At 46.0% G+C, this 22,287-nt stretch overlaps 2 long non-coding RNA genes across 2 annotated transcripts in view; one reads left to right on the top strand and one right to left on the bottom strand.

Annotated features, from left to right (window-relative positions):
* Window positions 1–19,234, bottom strand: part of LOC144819175 (uncharacterized) — a 104,190-nt gene extending 84,956 nt beyond the window's left edge. Inside the window, exon 1 of the long non-coding RNA XR_013607223.1 lies at window positions 19,167–19,234. This is a non-coding gene — a long non-coding RNA (uncharacterized LOC144819175). The remainder of the gene's footprint in view (window positions 1–19,166) is intronic.
* LOC144819176 (uncharacterized) overlaps window positions 1–22,287 on the top strand; it is a 704,861-nt gene that overhangs the window by 178,159 nt on the left and 504,415 nt on the right. The window lies entirely within an intron of this gene.

The raw sequence follows: 22,287 nt of genomic DNA, 5'->3' as shown, positions 1-22,287 counted from the left end.
CAGACTGTCACTCATCCATGGAGTTACTTACACACCTAGTCAGTCATGCAAAGAATCAATCACACCTCCATTTTCACAACTATACATTTATACACACCTTACTTATTCAAACATATACTAAAACATATTTACTCACTTATACAATCCTGGATACAAGTTCACAATGATCCATACAGCCACTCACACATTCACTGGCTCTTATGCACAGTTATTTATATATGTCAACTCTCACATGTACTGTATTTTACATATGTACTTACTTTGACATGTAGCACTGAGACATCTATTCGCTCACCAATACAGTCATGCACACAGTCAACCGCCCATACAGCTGTTTCCACATGCACTTTTTAACCCATACATCTATGCAGAGAGTCATACACCTCCCAGCCACCCACACACACACACTCAGTCTCCCATACAAATACTTGGGCAACCAATCAATAACCCATATACTTACTCATATATCTACTGATCAACACATGCAGCAGTTTACAGAACAACAGACATAATGATGCACAAATTAAGACAGTTTAGTCACTAACCCATGCACTCAGTGACACACATTTAATCACTCACTCATACAGTCAGTCATGCACCTACTAAATCCTTCGTCCAAACACTTATACATCCACTCATTCTTCAATATGTAAGACATATTTTAACTTTACAGAAACATACAGTCACTGGATGTTGTCATCAGTGATGTCATCAGTGATGTCATTTGAGATGTCATCAGTGATGTCATCAGTGATGTCATTTGAGATGTCATCAGTGATGTCATCAGTGATGTCACTGACCATGTCATGAATGATGTAATATGTGACATGATCAGCAGTGGATTGCGGGTGCGCGATATATAGTTAGTACAACTAACTATATATGGAATTTCATTGGTTTTGTGTGAGTAAAATAAGGTTTTTTAAATGCTAATTCCTAACTATATATGGTGTATAACCTATGGTTTTTTCAGTGAATTTTCATGGTTTTGTAAATGCTAATTCCTAACTATATATGGTCTATAACCTATGGTTTTTTCAGTGAATTTCATTGGGTTTTTAAAAGCTAATATCTATAGCTGTAAAATGTATTCTTCTTTAAATCCAAAAATATATTTTATATGTTTATTAATAATTTTTTTAAAATATTTTTTTTGTTTCGCTCCCGGTCCGCGAACCGGAAAGCTTTCCGTTAGCTCAAATTAATGCCGCGACCCGGTCCGCGAACCGGTAAGAAATCAACATCGTGACGGTATAGCGTTGCCGCGTAATGCGTCTTGTGACGTACCGCGTTAGCGCACCCGGAAGTGCCCCGGGGCGCGGACCGAGGCGCGAAACGCAGCTCCCCGGAAGCGATCCGCGGTGCGTCGCGAAAGCGCGACGTATCGCGTTGCCGCGTAATGCGTCTTTTGACGTACCGCGTTAGCGCACCCGGAAGTGCCCCGGGGCGCGGACCGAGGCGCGAAGCGCAGCGACCCGGAAGCTAACCGGGGCGCGTTCCGCAGCGCGTAACATGAGCGTGAGAGGTCATGTGACTTGTTAATAAAACTTTTCATTGGTTCATTTCACTTTTGGTTTCATAATGATGTAAGGCTAGGTCAGGTGACCTAAAAATAACACTTTTCATTGGTTTAGAACTATTTTTTTTCCCAAATGATGAAAGCCCCCACCTTTTTTCTCACTCTGACTTTCAACTTTGAGAAAGGAAGACCTGATCATTTGCTCTGATTAAAAAATGGCTTCAATAGTAGCTTCAGCTTCTGCACCCCCACCACCACCACCATCTCCTCATAGGAAGAGAGGACCATCTGCACAGTTTATTGGAGACACAGAGGAGGAAGAGGAAGAACAAGACGGAGAGGAAGAAGAGGGACCACGATTTGTCAAAGAGTTACCCCGGGTATCTCATCGCAAAGTTAGCTTTATCTGGCAATTTTTTTCCATTCCACCAGGAGAGAAAAAAGTCAATGCACGCTATGCTACGTGCCTTATCTGCCAAGAAAAGTTATCCCGGGGCACTAATAAAAAATACAGTTATGGAAATCACACGATGCACCAACATATGCAGAGGTGGCATCCAAACAACTATAGTCGTGCAGAGATGCGTGAACTACAACAGAACCCCCCAACTTCGGTGACAAGAACATCTACTGATATCTCTCTCACATTTGGAGAGGCCAACGAAACAGCGCCAAATATTCAAAAAAAATTTGTCCATATGAAGCTGACATGCTTATATTGTGGCACTTTAATTTCATGCGCAAACATGAGTCTGAAATTAATTAATTTGGCTTTCGAGAAACACCAATGCTCCAAACGCAGCAAGTTTTAAATTTTTTTTTTGCTCTTGTTGAGCCTTTTTCAATGCCTCTTTCTGTTCTTTCCCTTTGAAAAAAAACAAAAAAAACAAATAAGTGTTCAAAAAATACAAAAAAACAAATAATGTTCAAAAAAGAAAAAAAAAATATAAAACAACAAAAATATAAAAAAAAAAGTTCTTTTCAGAACTACCTCCCCGTTATTAAAAAATTGCTAGAATGTTTAGCACTCTGGCAAGCTCTATTTCTTTTGGTTCGCTTCCCGGTTAGCTTCCCGGTACGCGGACCGGGAGCTAACCCGAAATAAAAAAAAATAAAAAAAATAGAGTAAGTAAGGCCCTTTTAAAACCTCCACATCAAACCTAAGAGGTCAAGGAGGATCTACTATGCCCCCTTATGGTTATTTCCCCCTTTGTTTTGGCCTCCTCTTGTCTCTCAATCCTACCGAGAGACAAGATGGCGGCCGCTCCGGACTGTTTAGAATGTTGACAGACACCGGAGGGCCAATCAGCTTCGCTTCGTGAAGTTCCGTTACGCGTAAGGTCCGCGAACCGGGGCGCTGCCCGGTCTGCTGTTACAGATATATATCTTTTTTTAAACGTTAATTTCTCAAAATCCACTGGAGCACATATATTGAGACCTACAAAAGGCACATCGGGCTACCAGTCCCTACAATTTTGCCAAGTTTCATGCAAATCCATTCAGCCGTTCGGGCTAAAAGTGAGGCCAACCGCCCTATGGAAAACTCAATGTTAAAAACACGTTTTGGGACCCCCCTTTTTTCTCGACCCCCCCTGGACGAACCCCCGCCCAATTTTCAGGGGCTGCTCAGAAACAAAATGTGCCATTTTCCTGAAATTTCAGCCAATTCCGTCCACAAACGCCAAAGTTATTAGACATAGAATTTTCAAAAATCCCATAGGGAAAAAATCCTAACTATATATACCTACTGGCGACCGCCAGTAGGTAATATATATATATATATATATATATATATATATATATATATATTTTTTTTTTCAAGCAGTGGATGACCTCCTTCAAAATGAGGACATTTTACACCCTCATAGATTACAAGCTATGTTCAATGAAAATGACGACATTTCAGACAGTGAAATGTTAGAAATGTTATTAAATTTTGAAACACAATCCCAATAATAAATAATTGCTTAAAAAATAAAAAAAATAAAAAATAATCAACAAAACCAACAATCAATTAACATACAGTATTTAAAAAGTCTATCATTCATTTTTCATTGCAGTACGCTGCCCAGAACGCTTCCCGGTTCGCGGACCGGGCGCTACCCACGCAAAAAAAACAAAAAAAAATTTTTGTTTTTTTTGCCCCGCGGGGCCCTTTTAAAACCTCCACATTAAACCTAGGGGGTCAGGGAGGATCTAGTATGCCCCCTTATGGTTATTTCCCCCTTTGTTTTGGCCTCCTCTTGTCTCTCAATCCTACCGAGAGACAAGATGGCGGCCGCTCCGAACTGTTTAGAATGTTGACAGACACCGGAGGGCCAATCAGCTTCGCTTCGTGAAGTTCCGTTACGCGTAAGGTCCGCGAACCGGGGCGCTGCCTGGTCCGCTGTTACAGATATATATCTTTTTTTAAACGTTAATTTCTCAAAATCCACTGGAGCACATATATTGAGACCTACAAAAGGCACATCGGGCTACCAGTCCCTACAATTTTGCCAAGTTTCGTGCAAATCCATTCAGCCGTTCGGGCTAAAAGTGAGGCCAACCGCCCTATGGAAAACTCAATGTTAAAAACACGTTTTGGGACCCCCCTTTTTTCTCGGCCCCCCCTTGACGAATCCCCCCCCCCAAATTTTCAAGGGCTGCTCAGAAACAAAATGTGCCATTTTCCTGAAAATTTCAGCCAATTCCGTCCACAAACGCCAAAGTTATTAGACATAGAATTTTCAAAAATCCCATAGAGAAAAAATCCTAACTATATATACCTACTGGCGGTCGCCAGTAGGTAATATATATATATATATATATATATATATATATATATATATTTTTTTTTTTTTTTCAAGCAGTGGATGACCTCCTTCAAAATGAGGACATTTTACACCCTCATAGATTACAAGCTATGTTCAATGAAAATGACGACATTTCAGACAGTGAAATGTTAGAAATGTTATTAAATTTTGAAACACAATCACAATAATAAATAATTGCTTAAAAAATAAAAAAAATAAAAAATAATCAACAAAACCAACAATCAATTAACATACAGTATTTAAAAAGTCTATCATTCATTTTTCATTGCAGTACGCTGCCCAGAACGCTTCCCGGTTCGCGGACCGGGCGCTACCCACGCAAAAAAAACAAAAAAAAAATTTTGGTTTTTTTGCCCAGCGGGGCCCTTTCAAAACCTCCACATTAAACCTAGGGGGTCAGGGAGGATCTAGTATGCCCCCTTATGGTTATTTCCCCCTTTGTTTTGGCCTCCTCTTGTCTCTCAATCCTACCGAGAGACAAGATGGCGGCCGCTCCGGACTGTTTAGAATGTTGACAGACACCGGAGGGCCAATCAGCTTCGCTTCGTGAAGTTCCGTTACGCGTAAGGTCCGCGAACCGGGGCGCTGCCCGGTCCGCTGTTACAGATATATATCTTTTTTTAAACGTTAATTTCTCAAAATCCACTGGAGCACATATATTGAGACCTACAAAAGGCACATCGGGCTACCAGTCCCTACAATTTTGCCAAGTTTCGTGCAAATCCATTCAGCCGTTCGGGCTAAAAGTGAGGCCAACCGCCCTATGGAAAACTCAATGTTAAAAACACGTTTTGGGACCCCCCTTTTTTCTCGGCCCCCCCTTGACGAACCCCCCCAAATTTTCAAGGGCTGCTCAGAAACAAAAAGTGCCATTTTCCTGAAAATTTCAGCCAATTCCGTCCACAAACGCCAAAGTTATTAGACATAGAATTTTCAAAAATCCCATAGGGAAAAAATCCTAACTATATATACCTACTGGCGACCGCCAGTAGGTAATATATATATATATATATATATATATATATATATATATATATATATATATATATATATATATATATATATATATTCACTTAAAAAACCATAGGTTTCAGGCCTTATATAGTTAGGAATTAGCATTTTAAAAACCTTGCAAATTCACTTAAAAAACCATAGGTTTCAGGCCTTATATAGTTAGGAATTAGCATTTAAAAAAACCATTGAAATTGCTCCTATATAGTTAGTTGTACTAACTATATTTCGCGCACCCGCAATCCACTGCTGATGATGTCACATATTACATCATTCATGACATGGTCAGTGACATCACTGATGACATCTCAAATGACATCACTGATGACATCATCCAGTGAATGTGGTTTGCTTCGTTATTTAAATATGCATTATATATATAGCAATTTGCATTGAAGAATAAGTGGATATATATAAATAAATATTTGGATGGAGGATTTAGTAGCAGTGTAATTGACTGTTTACTTGACCAATTTATAATGTCTCACTAAATATAGTGGATAGTGACTAAACTGTGTGAATATCTGTACCACTTTGTCAGTTGTTGTGTAAACTGATTCTACAGTCGGTTACTAGCTATGTGAAAGTCTATATTAGGTATTGATTAGTTAACTGAGTATTTGTATGGGAGTGTGAAAGTGTGTGTGGTTCGGTGGGGGGTGTGTGCCGGCTCAAAGATGTGTGAATAGTTGATTCACTAGATATATGAAGTTAAAACTACATGTTCTAACAGTTGTTTGGGTGAGTGAATATCTTTATGGGTGTGGTGATGAGCAAATATATTTCTCAATGGTACATGTCCAACAAACTAGAAAAATAAAAGGCAGTGTATGTGTCAGTTGTTGTATATAAATAAGTATACATAAGACACAATGATTGTGTGAGTGACTGTATGGATAACTGTATACTTGTAATAATGATTTTATAATTCACTAAGTATGACTTACTATCTAAATGAATAGAAGAAGTGGTGTTTGTATAAGTGTTTTGCTAAGTGAATATGTAAGTATGATCCATTGTTTGCATAAGTGAGTAGGATGACTTCATATGTGAATAGGATGCTTGCTGTTGTTTAATGTCGATATAGATGTATAAGTATGTTTGATAGTGTTCTATTGTTCATTGACAGCATGTATGAGTGAATCCGTAGGTAAATTCAAATTCAAAAAGTACTTTATTCAGTTAAAAAGCAATAACCATAAAAGCAACAGAGAATCACATTTCATTTACAATGATGCAGCAATCAAAAGGAAGATATAAATATAATACATAGTATTTACACTGTTACGATTCGTTTAAACAAATAGATTTCCTATATTTAAAAACCTGTTTAAAATATTCAGATAACGAGGCAACAGTAAAAACATTGTCCATTTTTTGCAATTCTAAAAACGCTGGGTGACATCTGCGCAAATTCATCTCCTTTAAAATAGGGACAATCAATTTTCTACGGGGCAATGTATAGAATTTACAGAAAAATAAAACATGAATGTTAGATTGTACAGATTTTTCATCGCAAGGGTATGCAGGCAATTCCTTGGACCACGAGTTCATTCCAGGGAAAGTAAATAATCTAAAAACAATATTAGCTCTAAAACGTGTTAGAAAGAATCTGTCATAATTGGGCATATGTAAACTTAGGTATGGCTGTAATTTATCACTTATTATAATTAACTGATGGAAAATGACAGAGTTTTTCTTAATTTCTTCAAGCTGTCTTTTATCTCTAAGGCAGTCCATACAGAGTTTTTTCAATATTTTTCTGGGGATATGTACCAATGAAGACGGGTCATCATAGTATTGCGAGCGGCCTATTTCATTCAGGAATGTTTTAATATAGTTTAGCCATTCGACTCCATTTACTCTCCCCAGTTTTAAGACATCCTGTAATATGGCACGATTTAGAACGCATTAGTTCACCGTCCAGACTCTGTGCCATAGGAGAATGGGTTGTACTCCAATTGTGTCTGTAATATACGGCAACCCTAACTCGTCATGGCAAATAAGAATCGCTGTACTTTCTGGTAATGATAAGATGTGCCTTAAAAATTTATTTTCAACTGTTTGGATTGCTTTTGTATTAGAATAGCCCCAGAGTCCAGCTCCATACAATGCCACAGATACACACGTTGCATTATAAATAGTTAAAATTTCCCTGATTGGTTTCATTCCCAGTTTTCGTGTGAAACTCTTCAGTGCCATAATTGTCTTTGAAAACAAGAGCGTTCTTGCCTTCACCGCACTTGTCCAGGAACCAGTTTCGTGGAACAAGATTCCAAGGTAAGGGAGGGTAGATGTTCTTTCTAGGGGGGCGTTATTTATATACATCGATTTCATTTGTTTTTTAGTGCGTGTACCACAATTCATGGAAAAAGTCTTACTGCAATTTATTTTTAAGTCAAGGTCGAGCAGGAACTGATCAAAAGATGTTATCATTTTTTGTAGGGCCATAGGGGTACCAGCCATCAAGACGGCATCGCCTGCATACAACAGTGCAGGGATAAATCTCTTTCCAATCTTAGGCATATCCCTACACTCTTGCAGCAGACGACTCTCCAGGCCATTTATGTAGATAAGGAATAAGAAGGGCGCCAGGACACAACCCTGGCGTACTCCACGCCCTATTCCAAAAGACCTACTACATTCCCCCCCTTTGCCATAACGCACAACTGCGGTTGCTCCTGAGTATAACGCCCTTAAAAATTGAATTATCGACTTTTCCACGCCCAGCCGTGACATCAAATCCCATAGTTTATAGTGAGACACGCAATCGAAAGCCGATGTAAGATCTACAAATATTAAATACAAACGCTCCCTTTTTATCGTAGTGTATTTCTGCTGGATCAAAAATAAATTTAGACCCTGCTCTGTTGTTCCTATACCCTTTTGGAATCCAAATTGTAAATCACTAATTGCCCCAACCTCCTCTGCCCAATTTTGCAGTTTAGCTAAAATCACTCTGCCAAGGATTTTTATTGACGAGTCAAGTAGGGATATTGGCCTATAACAGGCACAATCTTGTCTATTTCCCTTCTTATAGATGGGTACAATGATTGATGTAAACCAGGAGGGACTCAATCCCTTCAGGAGAGCTGCATTAAAAAGTTGTACAAGTATCGGGCCCCAGAATTCACTATTTGCTTTGTACAAACCTGCCGGGATTCCATCTGGGCCAGCTGCCTTGCTGCTCTTTGTGGCTCCCAGACTTACTAGGATCTCGGGTAATGTTACCTTCAATTCGTTTACCTCCTCTACTAATTCATCTTCCATATTTAAGTCTATTTTTTCCACCTCATCTATGGGCGTATATAGGGTGGAAAAATGCGCGACCCAATCGTCCTCATTGATAGCAATTTCCATCCGAGCTTTAGTGTTTTCATATGGAAGTGGGGCGTTTACCACCCTCCAAAATGCAGATATATCTTTTGTGTGTGAGGCTGTGCAAAGTTCATCCCCTACTCCTTTTTAATAGCATTTCTTCTGTCTTTTAGGGCCTGGTTATAACCTTTCCTTAAATGTCTTATCTGTATAATGTCACGTGGATCCCTATGTAATGCGTGCTTAAGTTCTCTAAGGGCCTTGGTACAAGTCCTATCAAACCAACTTGTGCCTTTCTTTAGTCCTTTTTTTGGCGCTAATTTCAGATTCTCTTTGATAGTGGAAGCAATGATGTTAAAATGAGCTATTATACTTTCACTATCGGAATCTTCGTCTAAGCAGATTTTAAAATTATCGGCACAGCTATTTACCAGTTTTTTAAGATAATCTTCATGTACCACCTTACTCCACTTGAGTGTATACCCGTTCTGCCTCCCTAACGTAACATCTGGGGCAACCTGTACGGGATCATTACGGTGAGGCAAAAAGAGGTTCTCAGTCTCTAGTATTTGCGGTAGGTGGTCACTCATTGGTGAATCCAGAATTTTAAAACTACCTATCTTATGACCATAACTATTTGAGCAAAGGCTAAAGTCTATGGTAGTGGATGCTCCCCTCCCAATAAAGGTTGGTTGAAAAGGTACAGGTTGCTGGATCATTTCATTGGCAAAACCCAAATCATAATCAAACAGTAATTCATTCAATGAGTCCCCAGTCCATAGGTAAGTGATTAGATGTGTGTATACATCTATGAATCACTGAGTGGATTTTTAGATACTTGTATTGCTGTGACAATGGATTTAAATATGATACTCTGTATTTTACATAGAGTGATGAAAAATTGTAATAGTGTATGAAAAGGTGTATGTGATTGTCACGTGGATGATGTCATCAGTGATGTCATCAGTGATGTCATTTGAGATGTCATCAGTGATGTCACTGACAATGTCATGAATGATGTAATATGTGACATCATCAGCAGTGGATTGCGGGTGCGCGAAATATAGTTAGTACAACTAACTATATAGGAGCAATTTCAATGGTTTTGTATGAGTAAAATGTCCAGCTAACTATAACACCACTAAAACTTATAGTTTTTTGAGTGAATTTCAAAAGTTTTTTAAAAGCTAATTCCTAACTATATAACTCCTGAAACCTATGGTTTTTTCAGTGAATTTCAAAGGTTTTTTAAATGCTAATTCCTAACTATATAAGGCCTGAAACCTATGGTTTTTTTCAGTGAATTTGCAAGGTTTTTTAAATGCTAATTCCTAACTATATAAGGCCTGAAACCTATGGTTTTTCAGTGAATTTGCATGGTTTTTTTAAATGCTAATTCCTAACTATATAAGGCCTGAAACCTATGGTTTTTTCAGTGAATTTCAAAGGTTTTTTAAATGCTAATTCCTAACTATATAAGGCCTGAAACCTATGGTTTTTTCAGTGAATTTGCAAGGTTTTTTAAATGCTAATTCTATTAGCGGATAACGTTTTTATATATTAAAACCTTTTTTAATCTCAAATGCCTGCTTTGCTAACAGAGTTTTTAAGCACAGGCTCTTTTGTCTCTGGTGGCCATCTTGGGAGACTGCATATCAGAATTTTTTTAATGAAATATAAGAGGATTTGAGAAGTCACTCAAAATGTGCCCTAATTTTTCTTTCTTCAGCACTAATCATAATTTCTATGGCAAAATGAACCTCCTCATTTTGTTCCTTTGCAAATTAAATGTTTTAAGTGTTAACACTTTATTCCAATCAAGATGACTTCAGGTGTGCCATACTTTTGTCATAAGTAAGACTGTTAGCGCTCTAGTTGTTCTTTAGAACACTCTGGGACATTCTGTCATTGGGCTATACTTGGGCTACATCTGGCTGATATTTGGGCTACATTTGTTTTTTTTGTCTCTGGTGTCCATCTTTGGGCTACATTGGGCTACATTTGGGCTCTAACATATATATTACCCAATGTAGCCCAATATATATGTTTTCAAAGTTAATTTTCGTAAAAACCACTGGAGCATATATCTTGAGACATAGCAAAGGCACATCGGGCTACCAGTCCCTACAATTTTGCCAAGTTTGGTGGAAAACCATTCAGCCGTTCGGGCTAAAAGTGAGTCCAACCGCCCTATGGAAATTAACATGGGGAAAACACGTTTTGGGACCCCCCTTTTATCTCGCCCCCCGCTTGACGAATCCCCCCCAAACTTTCAGGGAAGGACCGGAGCGCCGCGAGGCAAAGTTAAGGAAAATTGCAGGAAGATTCCTCAACCGGCGCCAAAGTTATTTCCAATAGAATGTTGTGATTTCCCTATGGAAAACAATCCTAACTATATATACCTACTGGCTATCGCCAGTAGGTAATATATATATATATATATCGTGTGCAACTCAATCCAAATCTCCGCACCCCCACTCCCGGAGGCAACACGAGGATCAGAAACGAGGAGAAGACCACGATGTGCAGGTGAGCAATGGGATCTTTATTCAAAAGAGCGCCCTGCCAGGATGACGTTTCGGCCTACCCAGAGGCCTTGATCACATGACGCCACGTAGGGAGCAGTCTACTTTTAAAGTGCAAGTGCAAGAAATAAAAGGCAGACATTGGCTGACACAAATCTGAGAACAAACAACAATGAAGAAGGACTGTACAAGCGGGAAATTACTCGTAGATAGAGGGTGTGGTCCTGATATGGAATAAAGTACACCAATTTCTCACCAATATACGGCATAAGTTACATGATTCAATTCATGAATGAAGGCAAAAGGGCACTGTGCAAATAACGCTAAACAGTAAAATAGCTGACGCTGCAATAACCTCTCACGGGACCGGCTGTAAAATGTCATGCGAAATGCAATAAAGCAGTTTAAAAACCACCCATTGTGGTATTTCAACACAATAAATTCCATGATTAAATTCATTGGCTAATAGGCGGAAAAGTGCTGTGCAGCTAACGATAAACAGTAAAAACTGCTGAAGCTGCATTTGACTCGTCACGTGGCAAGTAACAGAACGAATGACAATACTATTTCATAAAGGCAAGGTAATAATAACTGTAAAATACTATATTTTAAAGTCATTATATTCTCATATACCTAACCACAATTTTACTTTGTATGTCAAATGACCCCTTGTGATAAATCTGAGTGTTCACTACAAGCAAAAACAGTCCCACATTGGGCCATGATTGGCGACTAAACAACTGGACCCGATGTGTGTGGTCCTATGTGTCATATAGCCAGTATGCAAATTGGTGCAGCAAGTGAATAATTGTGATAGTGATCTTAAAAAATGCTTTTGATGACTAAACTGTATACATGTGGTCAGTGCAGCGAAAACCAGGACGGTGGCCTGTTGACTTCCCAGCATTTCGAAGTACAAACCATGTAACTAGTCTTGGGACAACTAAAGCTGTAGCCCTGCAAAAGCTATTAGACCCTGGCCAGGTTATGAGAGAAGACTGTGGACAAAATTTGGGACTGAATCCACAACTAGATATTGATTATTGGTCAAGGCTCCCTGCATGACGCTGCCCTGCTCTTCCCAGCGTTACTTAGCATAACTACTGCATTTTAGGCGCTTGCGCTTTTAAATTGTTCCCCTTGTTTTGTATCCTAAGTAGTATTGTTTTTTTGCCCAGTTTTAACGCGCCGCATTTGCCGCCTTAATCGCCGTTTTTGTATTGCTATTAGAGCGCCTACCTGCACTCTAACTTGGTGATCCTCACCGCTGTTTGGCGGGCCATTAGCGGGTTACTGGTCTTGGGGAAAGCGTGTCGGCCATCTTGGGTGGAGGTTGGGACGTGACTGGCCATTCGAGGCAGCAGTCTAGTGTTCGCCTGGACACACGAGCTCCCTACTTAATCCTCAAATGGAAACGCGCAGCGGTGACGCGCAGCGGGCGCGCCGTAATCGCGCCGGAGTCACGCCAGAGTCCAGCCCGTCTGTGCCCGTCCGGGCCCAGACGGGCCTAGGGCCTGAAGTGCTGGTTGTTTCATCCGAAACACCGATAACGTATTCCCGAGAAGACATTTTGTCGCTACGAGCTCCAAAAAAGCCTTCATGTAAGTACACCTATAAGGGTTCATCACCCTACACTGCCTGTAGGACATGCCTTACTATGCAACCATCTAAGGGAAAAAGCTCCCTCTCAATGGCGCTGCTTAATTGTAGATCTCTTCCGTGTCATGCTCTGGAAATTAATTTCCTGATACAAGATCACGAGCTGGACATCCTGTTCTTGACGGAGACCTGGATTGTTGCCAGCTCAGGCGTAGACATGGTGCAAGCCCTTCCCCCTGGCTTTTTGATATACCATCTCGATAGACCTAAGGGGCGGGGTGGCGGTATTGCCATTATATATAGAGACACATTGGTGTGTAAGGCGCAGAACAGCGACATATTGGATTGTGAGAGTTGCCAGTTCTCTATCCAGGTGTCCCCTACGGTGACTGTGTCAGGCATCTTGATCTATCGTCCTCCAGGAGTGTTAGGGAGCTTTATTGGCTCTTTGATGGAAACAGTTATGCAGTTGGCTTCCGCGACAACTAATTTTATGTTGTTAGGAGATTTAAATCTCCATTTTAATGACCAAACTGATTCTGTGGCGGCAGATCTGCTGAGTGATCTGAAAGCCTATGATCTTACCCTAAAAAACCTGGGACCTTCCCATTCCAAGGGCCACCTTCTTGATCCCATTTTCACGAATATGTCACATCTCACAGTTCTGCCCGCTTGTCCGCTGCCTTGGACCGACCACTTTCTGGTCCAGGTTAGCCTGCAGGCTGACCCGAGAGTGGCCCCCGTTCCGAGAGTATGCACTCTGGAGAGGGCCTGGTCCAGGCTATCAGTAGATAATTGGACTGCGAGACTTGAGAGCTCATGCCCCCCGGTAGCAGCTGATCCGGCTACAGCCGATACAGACTTTGAGTTGTGGATAACCAACTCCCTGGATGCTATTCTCCCCAAAAAAAGAGTAGCAAAGAGGGGTAAAAGGATGGGTTCCGCCCCTTGGTATTCATCGGACTTACGCACCCTTAGGAAAGGATGCAAGAGACTGGAGAGAACCTGGAGGAAAAATTGGGAGGTGGCAAGCCGGGATGATTATCACACTGCAATAAGATCATATAAAAACGCTCTTCGCAGTGCTAAGACGCAATTCTTTGAAGAAAGGATAAAAAGTGCCTCTAATTCCTCGAGAGAGACCTTTGCTGTGGTAAAGGAACTCCTCAAAATTCCGGAGCCTCCACCATCTCAGGATAATCCTGCGGTGAAGTGTACAGAGCTAGCAGAATTTTTTCATCTAAAAATTGAGAACATCATAGCTGCCCTGCCACAAGTCACACAGGTTGCACAGATAGGAAATCAAACAGCAGGAGAAGGCCTCCGCTTGGATACCTTCGGTCCAATCTCTGTAGCTGAAGTCGCAAAGGAGCTGGGATCCATGAAGAGTGGTTCACCAGAGGACCCAGCCCCAATGAGATTTTTGAAACAAGCTACATCTGTTGTTGCAGCTCCTATAGCGAATTTGATTAACACATCACTCACTCAGGGTGTGGTGCCGCCAAGCTGGAAAAGAGCGGTTGTAAAGGCGCTTCTGAAGAAACCCAATTTAGATTCGTCAGATCTGGCCAACTTCAGGCCTATCTCTCTGTTGCTGGGTTTGGGTAAGATCGCTGAAAGACTGGTTAATCGACAACTATCCGTCTTTCTCTAATCAAACGGCTTGCTGAGGGATTCTCAAACTGGCTACCGGCCAGGGCAGGGCACAGACACCGCCCTCTTGGCAGTCGTGGAGGAAGCAAGGAGCATTTTGGACTCAGGAGGGTCAGTGGCAGTGATCCTCCTGGACCTCAGTGCTGCCTTTGACACTGTAAACCACCAAGTGCTGATCCGACGGCTGTCCAATGTGGGGGTCACAGGAGTTGCGTTGCAATGGCTCAGGTCGTTTCTGCTTGGCCGTACTTATCAGGTCTGGGAAGGCAGCGAGAAGTCTCCATCTATCCCCCTCCAGTGTGGTGTGCCACAGGGCTCTTCGTTGAGCCCTACTTTATTTAACGTCTATATGGCCCCCCTGGAGGATGTGGTGGCCCCTTCTGGGATAAAAATTATAAGCTATGCTGATGACACCCAGCTGGTGGTTGCTTTGTCCCAACTGGAGAAGAATCCAGACGCGCTGCGCCTATGCCTGACAAACGTACATACCTGGATGAGCGAATCGTCGCTTAAGCTTAATGGTGCTAAGACGGAGATTATGCTGTTAGGGCATAAGACTCCCTCTCTCCCCTTGTCCGCCTGGCCCAGCTGCCTGGGGGAGTGCCCCAGCCCCAAGCAGGAGATCAAGAGCTTGGGAGTCTGGCTGGAGCAGGATCTCTCTTTTAAATCTCAGGCTAAGAAAACAGCGGGGGGTGTGTCGGGCTTCTTCGCTCAGACCGTAAAATCTTGCCCCTCCTCCCTTTTCCATCCAGGAGGTTACTCATCCAGGGGTTAATTATCTCCAGGCTGGATTACTGCAATGCTATTTTCCTTGGTGCCCCGGAAGCCACACTCAGTAAGCTGCAGCAGGTGCAAAATGCTGCGGCTAGGTTGCTGACTAATACATCAAGGCGACAATCAGCTAAGCCCGCCTTAAAAGCATTGCATTGGCTCCTGGTAAGAGAGAGGGTCAAATTTAAGGCTCTCTGTACGGCTCATAAAATTCTTCAAGGGAAAGGACCCCCCTCTTTAAGGAAGCTTGTGGTGCCTTATAAACCTAATAGAGCTCTTAGCTCTGACCAAAAACTGTTGTTACAGGTCCCCAGAGTTCATAAGGTGCGCACTGGAGGTAGAAGATTTTCGGTGCACACAGCCACCCTGTGGAATTCACTTCCTTTGCAGTTGCGTCGTGAGACTTGTTCTCTTCGTTTTCGGAAGCTTCTGAAAACTCATCTCTTTCCATCTTAAATACGCTGAACAGCTTTGCTTTGGTCTGATGGATTCCTTGACAAGCGCCGGGATGCTCAAGGGTAACCGTGCGCTATATAAGACTCAAATAAAATAAAAAATAAATAAAATAAATTACAGGCATGTATGGAAATCCTCGGTGGCGTTGAGGCCAATGGGGGACTTACTGTCTAATTCCAGGATATACCTGGTTTCTAATGCTCGTAAGGTAGCCTCCCTGTTACCCCCTCTTCTTTGGGGATGCACAGCATCTATCACGAAATATCGTAATAGCTCACTTTTATTGTCGTGTTGTTCTTTAAAATGCCGTGCGACCGGGTACGCAGCATCGCTGGTATTGATGGCTCTGATGTGCTGGAGTATCCGTATATACATATATATATGTAAAACCTAACTAAAGCCATATATAAATATATTACCTACCGGTGGTTGCCAGTAGGTAGTTATAGTTAGGACCTAGTTTCCATAGGAAAAGCATTTTGTTTACTGATATCTTTGGTGCCAGTTGACGAATCTTCATGAATTTGGCAAAACAATGTGTGCCGGTGAGTCTTATTGTGCATGGAAAGTTTTGGGGTATTCTGTCAAGCGGGTACCGAGAGAAAGGAGAGCGTCAAAAAAGTGTGATTCCCATGTAAATATCTATAGGAATTTTAGACACGACTACAGCCAGACTCGCTGGATGGAATTACACCACATTTTTGCAGGGAAAGGTAGCTCTAGGTCCAGAAAGCTACCTTCTTGTTCAGCAAGCCTCGTTGCTGGTGTGCCCTAGGGCCCCAGCCAGGGCAACAAAGTATTGTAAAATACGTTTGCTGTAAAATTGCGAATGTTCACGGCACAAAAATAAAAATATGCATGGTCTCACTGCAGCTCGTCCTGTCTTTGGGGGGCTACAGCTCGGTGGGTTCAGTCCAAGAGGCTGTGATGTACTCTGCACCCCTCCCTGCACTCCCCCCCAGTGCTCACTCACCTGCAGCTCTCCCTGTCCTTGGGGGGCTGCAGCTCGGTGGGTTCAGTCCCAGAGGCTGTGATGCACCCCTCAGTGCTCACTCACTGCAGCTCTCCCTGTCTTTGGGGGGGCGCAGCTCGGTGGGTTCAGTCCCAGAGGCTGTGGTGGACCCCTGCACCCCCCCCCCCTCAGTGCTCACTCACTGCAGCTCTCCCTGTCTTTGGGGGGCGCAGCTCGGTGGGTTCAGTCCCAGCGGCTGGGAGGGACCCCTGCACCCCTCAGTGCTCACTCACCTGCAGCTCTCCCTGTCCTTGGGGGGGCTGCAGCTCGGTGGGTTCAGTCCCAGAGGCTGTGGTGGACCCCTGCACCCCCCCCCCCTCAGTGCTCACTCACTGCAGCTCTCCCTGTCCTTGGGGGGCTGCAGCTCGGTGGGTTCAGTCCCAGAGGCTGTGAGGGACCCCTGCCCCCCTCAGTGCTCACTCACCTGCAGCTCTCCCTGTCCTTGGGGGGGCTGCAGCTCGGTGGGTTCAGTCCCAGAGGCTGTGGTGGACCCCTGCACCCCCCCCCTCAGTGCTCACTCACTGCAGCTCTCCCTGTCTTTGGGGGGCTGCTGCTCGGTGGGTTCAGTCCTGGAGGCTGTGGTGGACTCTGCACCCCTCAGTGCTCACTCACTGCAGCTCTCCCTGTCCTTGGGGGGCTGCAGCTCGGTGGGTTCAGTCCCAGAGGCTGTGATGCACCCCTGCTCCCCTCAGTGCTCACTCACTGCAGCTCTCCCTGTCTTTGGGGGGGCGCAGCTCGGTGGGTTCAGTCCCAGAGGCTGTGGTGGACCCCTGCACCCCCCACCCCCCTCAGTGCTCACTCACTGCAGCTCTCCCTGTCTTTGGGGGGCGCAGCTCGGTGAGTTCAGTCCCAGCGGCTGGGAGGGACCCCTGCACCCCTCAGTGCTCACTCACCTGCAGCTCTCCCTGTCCTTGGGGGGGGCTGCAGCTCGGTGGGTTCAGTCCCAGAGGCTGTGGTGGACCCCTGCACCCCCCCACCCCCCTCAGTGCTCACTCACTGCAGCTCTCCCTGTCCTTGGGGGGCTGCAGCTCGGTGGGTTCAGTCCCAGAGGCTGTGAGGGACCCCTGCCCCCCTCAGTGCTCACTCACCTGCAGCTCTCCCTGTCCTTGGGGGGGCTGCAGCTCGGTGGGTTCAGTCCCAGAGGCTGTGGTGGACCCCTGCACCCCCCCCCCCTCAGTGCTCACTCACTGCAGCTCTCCCTGTCTTTGGGGGGCTGCTGCTCGGTGGGTTCAGTCCTGGAGGCTGTGGTGGACTCTGCACCCCTCAGTGCTCACTCACTGCAGCTCTCCCTGTCCTTGGGGGGCTGCAGCTCGGTGGGTTCAGTCCCAGAGGCTGTGATGCACCCCTGCTCCCCTCAGTGCTCACTCACTGCAGCTCTCCCTGTCTTTGGGGGGGCGCAGCTCGGTGGGTTCAGTCCCAGAGGCTGTGGTGGACCCCTGCACCCCCCCCCCTCAGTGCTCACTCACTGCAGCTCTCCCTGTCTTTGGGGGGCGCAGCTCGGTGGGTTCAGTCCCAGCGGCTGGGAGGGACCCCTGCACCCCTCAGTGCTCACTCACCTGCAGCTCTCCCTGTCCTTGGGGGGGCTGCAGCTCGGTGGGTTCAGTCCCAGAGGCTGTGGTGGACCCCTGCACCCCCCCCCCCCTCAGTGCTCACTCACTGCAGCTCTCCCTGTCCTTGGGGGGCTGCAGCTCGGTGGGTTCAGTCCCAGAGGCTGTGAGGGACCCCTGCCCCCCTCAGTGCTCACTCACCTGCAGCTCTCCCTGTCCTTGGGGGGGCTGCAGCTCGGTGGGTTCAGTCCCAGAGGCTGTGGTGGACCCCTGCACCCCCCCCCCCCTCAGTGCTCACTCACTGCAGCTCTCCCTGTCTTTGGGGGGCTGCTGCTCGGTGGGTTCAGTCCCAGAGGCTGTGGTGGACTCTGCACCCCTCAGTGCTCACTCACTGCAGCTCTCCCTGTCTTTGGGGGGCTGCAGCTCGGTGGGTTCAGTCCCAGAGGCTGTGCTGGACCCCTTCACCCCGCAGTGCTCACTCACTGCAGCTCTCCCTGTCCTTGGGGGGCGCAGCTCGGTGGGTTCAGTCCCAGAGGCTGGGATAGACCCTCCCTGCCCCCCTCAGTGCTCACTCACCTGCAGCTCTCCCTGTCCTTGGGGGCTGCAGCTCGGTGGGTTCAGTCCTAGAGGCTGGTGACCCCTGCACCCCTCAGTGCTCACTCACCTGCAGCTCTCCCTGTCCTTGGGGGGGGCTGCAGCTCGGTGGGTTCAGTCCCAGAGACTGTGATGCACCCCTCAGTGCTCACTCACCTGCAGCTCTCCCTGTCTTTGGGGGGGCTGCAGCTCGGTGGGTTCAGTCCCAGAGGCTGTGATGGACTCTGCACCCCTCAGTGCTCACTCACCTGCAGCTTTCCCTGTCTTTGGGGGGGGGGGCTGCAGCTCGGTGGGTTCAGTCCCAGAGGCTGTGATGCACCCCTGCACTCCCCCCCAATGCTCACTCACCTGCAGCTCGTCTTGTCCTTGGGGGGCCCGGGTCGGGTCGTCTCTTCCAGAGGCTGTGGTGGCTTCGGCTCCAAGTCCTGGCAGATCTGAGGCCGCCCCCGCCCCAGCCTCCCTTTTATTGAAGCCTCGAGTCCTTTCGAAAGAGAAACCACCGGAGGCTGGCAGGAAGGGAAGGGGCATTTCAGCTCAGGGCAAACAGGGGTCGTCTCAGGGCACCGAAAGGGGGTTTCAGATACCAAATATAGTTTTCGTTTACAGCACTATTGGTTTGACAAAGGCAAGCCAAGACAGAGGGTAAAGATGAGAGAAAACAAACACTGGTAAACCCAATCAGCCTTGTGAAAAATCTCCGCTGGTGAATGAGACAGCAGGTAACTTTGAAGACTTTATTTGGTTTGTGGAGACTGAGTATGAGATATCCACCGACCATAGCAGCTATCCACCCCTACCAGTTACCAGCCATCTACCAACCATCCAACGACGCCGAGCCATGCACCAAGTATGAGATATCCACCAACCATAGCAGCTATCCACCCCCTAGCAGTTACCAGCCATCTACCAACCATCCAACGACGACCAGCCATGCACCAAGTATGAGAGATCCACCAACCATAGCAGCTATCCACCCCTACCAGTTACCAGCCATCTACCAACCATCCAACGACGCCGAGCCATGCACCAAGTATGAGATATCCACCAACCATAGCAGCTATCCACCCCCTAGCAGTTACCAGCCATCTACCAACCATCCAACGACGACCAGCCATGCACCAAGTATGAGAGATCCACCAACCATAGCAGCTATCCACCCCTACCAGTTACCAGCCATCGACCAACCATCCAACGACGCCGAGCCATGCACCAAGTATGAGATATCCACCAACCATAGCAGCTATCCACCCCCTAGCAGTTACCAGCCATCTACCAACCATCCAACGGCGACCAGCCAGGCACCAAGTATGAGATATCCACCAACCATAGCAGCTATCCACCCCCTAGCAGTTACCAGCCATCTACCAACCATCCAACGACGACCAGCCATGCACCAAGTATGAGAGATCCACCAACCATAGCAGCTATCCACCCCCTAGCAGTTACCAGCCATCTACCAACCATCCAACGACGGCCAGCCATGCACCAAGTATGAGATATCCACCAACCATAGCAGCTATACACCCCCTAGCAGCTATCTACCAACCATCCAACGACGACCAGCCATGCACCAAGTACGAGATATCCACCAACCATAGCAGCTATCCACCCCTAGCAGTTACCAGCCATCTACCAACCAACGACGACCAGCCATGCACCAAGTATGAGATATCCACCAACCATAGCAGCTATCCACCCCCTAGCAGTTACCAGCCATCTACCAACCATCCAACGACGACCAGCCATGCACCAAGTATGAGATATCCACCAATCATAGCAGTTATCCACCCCTAGCAGTTACCAGCCATCTACCAACCAACGACGACCAGCCATGCACCAAGTATGAGAGATCCACCAACCATAGCAGTTATCCACCCCTAGCAGTTACCAGCCATCTACCAACCACCCAACGGCGACCAGCCATGCACCAAGTATGAGATATCCACCAACCACAGCAGCTATCCACCCCCTAGCAGCCATCTACCAACCATCCAACGACGACCAGCAATGCACCAAGTATGAGATATCCACCAACCATAGCAGCTATCCACCCCTAGCAGTTACCAGCCATCTACCAACCATCCAACGACGACCAGCCATGCACCAAGTATGAGAGATCCACCAACCATAGCAGCTATCCACCCCCTAGCAGTTACCAGCCATCTACCAACCAACGACGACGACCAGCCATGCACCAAGTGTGAGATATCCACCAACCATAGCAGCTATCCACCCCTAGCAGTTACCAGCCATCTACCAACCAACGACGACCAGCCATGCACCAAGTATGAGAGATCCACCAACCATAGCAGCTATCCACCCCCTAGCAGTTACCAGCCATCTACCAACCATCCAACGACGACCAGCCATGCACCAAGTATGAGATATCCACCAACCACAGCAGCTATCCAGCCACTAGCAGTTACCAGCCATCTACCAACCATCCAACGACGACCAGCCATGCACCAAGTATGAGAGATCCACCAACCATAGCAGCTATCCAGCCCCTACCAGTTACCAGCCATCTACCACCCATCCAACGACGACCAGCCATGCACCAAGTATGAGATATCCACCAAGCGTAGCAGCTATCCACCCCCTAGCAGTTACCAGCCATCTACCAACCAACGACGACGACCAGCCATGCACCAAGTGTGAGATATCCACCAACCATAGCAGCTATCCACCCCTAGCAGTTACCAGCCATCTACCAACCAACGACGACCAGCCATGCACCAAGTATGAGAGATCCACCAACCATAGCAGCTATCCACCCCCTAGCAGTTACCAGCCATCTACCAACCAACGACGACGACCAGCCATGCACCAAGTGTGAGATATCCACCAACCATAGCAGCTATCCACCCCTAGCAGTTACCAGCCATCTACCAACCAACGATGACCAGCCATGCACCAAGTATGAGAGATCCACCAACCATAGCAGCTATCCACCCCCTAGCAGTTACCAGCCATCTACCAACCATCCAACGACGACCAGCCATGCACCAAGTATGAGATATCCACCAACCATAGCAGCTATCCACCCCCTAGCAGTTACCAGCCATCTACCACCCATCCAACGACGACCAGCCATGCACCAAGTATGAGAGATCCACCAACCATAGCAGCTATCCACCCCCTAGCAGTTACCAGCCATCTACCAACCATCCAACGACGACCAGCCATGCACCAAGTATGAGATATCCACCAACCATAGCAGCTATCCACCCCTAGCAGTTACCAGCCATCTACCAACCAACGACGACCAGCCATGCACCAAGTATGAGAGATCCACCAACCATAGCAGCTATCCAGCCCCTACCAGTTACCAGCCATCTACCACCCATCCAACGACGACCAGCCATGCACCAAGTATGAGATATCCACCAACCGTAGCAGCTATCCACCCCCTAGCAGTTACCAGCCATCTACCAACCAACGACGACGACCAGCCATGCACCAAGTGTGA

Source organism: Lissotriton helveticus, chromosome 2_1 (assembly GCF_964261635.1).
Source record: "Lissotriton helveticus chromosome 2_1, aLisHel1.1, whole genome shotgun sequence".
Lineage (NCBI taxonomy): Eukaryota > Metazoa > Chordata > Amphibia > Caudata > Salamandridae > Lissotriton > Lissotriton helveticus.
Note: the sequence above shows the minus strand (reverse complement) of the source record. Positions and strands in the feature narration are given on the sequence as shown.